Source organism: Otolemur garnettii, unplaced genomic scaffold (assembly GCF_000181295.1).
Source record: "Otolemur garnettii isolate 467f Iridium unplaced genomic scaffold, OtoGar3 scaffold00398, whole genome shotgun sequence".
In the NCBI taxonomy this organism is placed as follows: Eukaryota; Metazoa; Chordata; class Mammalia; order Primates; family Galagidae; genus Otolemur; species Otolemur garnettii.
The window spans coordinates 114,177-118,544 of NW_003852793.1; the positions used below are offsets into that span (position 1 = coordinate 114,177).

Sequence of the window (4,368 nt, forward strand, 5' to 3'; positions counted from 1 at the left end):
ACCAGCCTCAGAGTATGTGGCTGGTGCCATAACCACTGTGTTATGGTGCTGAGCCGAATGTCATAATCCTTTTAAGGTAACTGTAGTCGCCAAATTGTGCTACAGATTTCAGAACCTATATCAAAATCTCACTTGTCTTTTTTACAGAAATTAATAAGCCAATACTAAAATTCATGTGGAAATGCAAAGGACTTGGAATAGTCACATCAAAAGAGCAAAGTTAAAGGCCTCACTTTTCCCAATTTCGAAGCATAATGCAAAGCTACAATAACAGAGCTTGTATGGTACTGGCATAAAGGATAAACATATCTATCTATGAATTACAGTGTAGATGAGTATATGGGAAACTAAGAAAATAAATAATAACTTACTCTAGAAAACAAAAGCTGTGCAGATAGTGAAATGATATGAGTACTCTGTAAATAGCTCAGGCTATGTTTAAGACTTACATAGTTATAATTACGTAAATGTTGAATATTGACTCAACCAATATTAGGTGAAGGGAGAGTATAGGAAAGGACAATTTGAACTATGTGGATACATGGAGTGGATGGTAAAAGAAGTTAAATTCTTATCCTCCAAAATGGAAAGTCAAAGATAATGTCTAAAATTGAAACATCAAGAAGTCACAATAACTCCACATGGTTTTACATCCCTCCAGTCTTAACTACTAGGAAGGCTGATGTCTTTGATCCCAGGAGCTAAAGAGTGGCCTGAGCAACACAGCAAGGCTCTGTCTCTAAAAATAAAGAGAAATCATAATATAAACATGTTATTTATAATTATGATTCTTTAAATCAGTGTGTTTCAAACTGTGAGTTACAATTATTATTGATAAATCAACACATACACACATATTCTCTATTGTGATATAAAATTCATTTCTTACTTTATGTCTCAACACTTTTTGGAAATCATAAACTGTGGGCACATACAGCTTTAATTAAAATATTAACTTAAAGGGAATTTCAACATGATAATAAGGTTAATTTAACAAGTGTTATCTGAAAAATCATGAGATTCATAAATTTGGAAGGGAAAGAGTCATTTCTTATAAATTGTTACAGCCTGTAGGCTGGTCATCCTGATAGGCTATAAAGCATAATCTCCGGCAGGTACTAAGAGGGAGCACTTTGAGAGAGGAAACAGTGAGACAGGAATTTATGATGAACAGATTGGCTAAACATACATATCCAACAGGTTGTAGGAAGAGCTATGAAAATTCACAAAGGAATGTTAGGTTCATGCCTGCTACACACATCCTATGTTCACTTGAAATGCAAGTGAAGATTTACATGTAAATGCATTATAATTAGGTCCTATACATCTAAAGATGAAGCACAGGACAGGAAAGCACTCAGTGCCTTTAAAACAGTCCAGAACTATTCTGTTGCCAGTGGTTTTTTATTAGAAATGTATGTTAATCAATTGCTCTGTTGAAACCACAAAAAGGAAGGGGAGGCAGACAGATTAGGTTTCTGTTTAACCCTTAAGAAAGAAAGTTTAATGTCAGCTAGCTAGGGTGGAGGGGGCTGTAATGAGGCATGTCAGACCTTCCATGCCATAGCCAAGAACTCAATTTTTGAGGCTTCTCTGGGGTCCCCTTGGCCAAGAGGGTATTATTTAGGTGGCTTAGGGTTTTGTTTTTATTTCTCACAAAGATGTATCGAATTTTGAAGTTCAAAAAAATTTTTGAAGTTCAGAGGCAAATTTTTAGACTTTGATGCCAATTATGCAGCACCATTGCTTTAGGAATAAAACTCATTTCTCTTCACTGTATATGGCAGCTGCTCATGTTATATGGCTCCAAACTTATTTTTTGAAAACATTTTCCTTTGTGGTTGCATTTGTGAGAAAATTGCACATTTCAATCAAATTATGCTGAAAATAAAGCATTATTCTATGTCTGTGTTTTACCAAATAACATTTGTGCTGGTTATCTGAAAAAAATTCACATGCAAAACATAACTATTAACTTAAAGGAAAAAGAATATTGTAGATTTGTGAAATTACAAAACCTAAACTAATTTCAAAAATTGGAAAATATAGAGAAGAAAAAGGAAGAGGAAAAATCATATTCAATCATATAATTCCAAAATAGTTACTGTTGATGTTTCAGTGTTGATTTCTCATACTTGTTTCTACATCTACATAAATGTTTATGTCCATAAATCCTTGTGAGATTGATATAAGATGTAAACAATATGGAAAACAAGAAAGGACATCTATACAGTATTTAAATGTTTCTGGTTTTATTTTCCGAGCAATAATGTTTTCTTATACTGAATGCTTCAATCTTGTTATGATTTATAACTTAAATGATGAAGATTATGTTAAAAGCTAAGATTCCTTCAGTAAAATGGGCTAAACCATGAGTAAATAATCTCAGTGTGGTATTTTACATATTTTTTATCTTATTTATCCTTTATCTTTACAGACATTTGCATTTTTATTGTTTAAAAACAATGGGTTACTCTAATTTGTTATGATTTCTTTATTTCACTTACTGGATTAGATTTTTCTTACACATTCTTTTCCATACCCATAGAGCATATATAAAAACTGATCCTCTACTAGACCACAAAGAAAGCCTATATGAAATCCCACAGGTTGCATTTTCTAAACAGGAAGGAATTTAAACTCAATCCTAAGGATCTAAGTGTTGAAACAAAGAAAAACAAAACAAAACCCCACTCAGTTAAATGATTATTGTGCTTTTGGCTACTTGAGTAGGAGGAAAGTCAAGATGAAAGGGCAGCTGGAATGCCTGTGACATATTAATGGGGCTGTGCGCAAACCTTGTGTGACGTTGCAGAGGCTCTTAGAGTAAACCGGCCATTTCTTTCTAAGTCACCCTCAGGAGAGTTGCGTCGGGGCCTCCGGGACAACAGTGGGCCAGCTTACCAGAAGATCTCACGGTAGCCATGAGCAATAAGGAATGCTTCAAGTGTGGACGCTCTGGCCATTGGGCCCGAGGATGCCCTAGAGGTGGAGCTCGAGGGCGAGGAGCTAGAGGCCGTGGCAGAGGTTCTCCGTGCAGTTCCACCACCTTCTCAGACATCTGTTACCGCTGCGGTGAGTCTGGTCATCATGCTAAGAACTGTGACCTTCTTGAGGACATCTGCTACAACTGTGGGAGAAGTGGCCATATCGCCAAAGACTGTAATGAGCCTAAACGAGAGAGAGAGCAGTGCTGTTATAGCTGTGGTAGACCAGGCCATCTGGCTCGTGATTGTGATCATCAGGAAGAGCAGAAATGTTACTCTTGTGGCGAATTTGGGCACATTCAGAAAGACTGCACCCAAGTCAAGTGCTACCGATGTGGTGAGACCGGCCATGTGGCCATCAACTGCAGCAAGGCAACTGAGGTCAACTGCTACCGCTGTGGCGAATCAGGACATCTAGCCCGGGAATGCCCCATTGAGGCTACCGCTTAAGTTTTTTCCTTTGTCCTCTCCTCCTCGCTCCTTTTCCTGATTGATAATTGCATTATTTTCTCTGAAACCTCTTCACTGACTAAAAGGTTGATAGATTGAGGCTACTCTCAGGCCAGGGAGTTTTAATAACCATGTTAAACAAAGAAAGAGCAGGCAAAAAAAATCACTTGTAGATACTTTACAATTAATGTGTTGCTTTTGTGCCACAGTTGAATCCAGTTATTGAATAGTCATTCTGAGTATAGTCAATTTCTGGATTCTTTTGGTGTATGTAACACATTTATTTAGGAGAGTGGCAGGCAGTATTACAAGAGTTGAAGATGTATCAGTGAACAAACCAGAACAAATTTAGGAACACAGGCCTAGAATCTATTAACAAGAAAAATATGTAGTATGTCAGATGAAGGTAAATTGTCGTACAAAAAAGAACAGCAGGTAAAAGGATAAAAAGAAAATATGTACATGCGAGGAGGAGATGAAGAAGTAGTTCTGTTTTAGATACACAAGACCACCCTGAAGAGGTGATATTCCTCAGAGATCCATAGAGCAAATAAAGCTGATTCTGGAAATGTCTATGACCTTGCCAAAGTAACTTTATTATATTGATGGCTTTGAATTATCTGATTTCATTAGCTTTTATTTATTTTTTATTTTTTTCACTTTTTTTATTAAGCCATACGTACATAGATCATGAATACATTTATGCCTTTGTGGGATTCAATGTGTTGATTATTTGTACAAATTGGAGTGCTTGGCTCGGCGCCTGTGGTTCAAGTGGCTAAGGTGCCAGCCACATATACCTAAGGTGGCGGGTTCGAATCCAGCCTGGGCCCGCCAAACAACAATAATGGCTGCAACCAAAAATTAGCCGGGCATTGTGGTGGGTGCCTGTGGTCCCAGCTACTTGGGAGGCTGAGGCAGGAGACTCGCT

The 4,368-nt window shown here is 37.3% G+C and overlaps 1 pseudogene; it reads left to right on the forward strand.

Annotated features, from left to right (window-relative positions):
- The first annotated feature begins 2,924 nt into the window (after positions 1 to 2,924).
- On the forward strand, positions 2,925 to 3,437 carry LOC100950508 (annotated as a pseudogene).
- Positions 3,438 to 4,368: the final 931 nt, after the last annotated feature.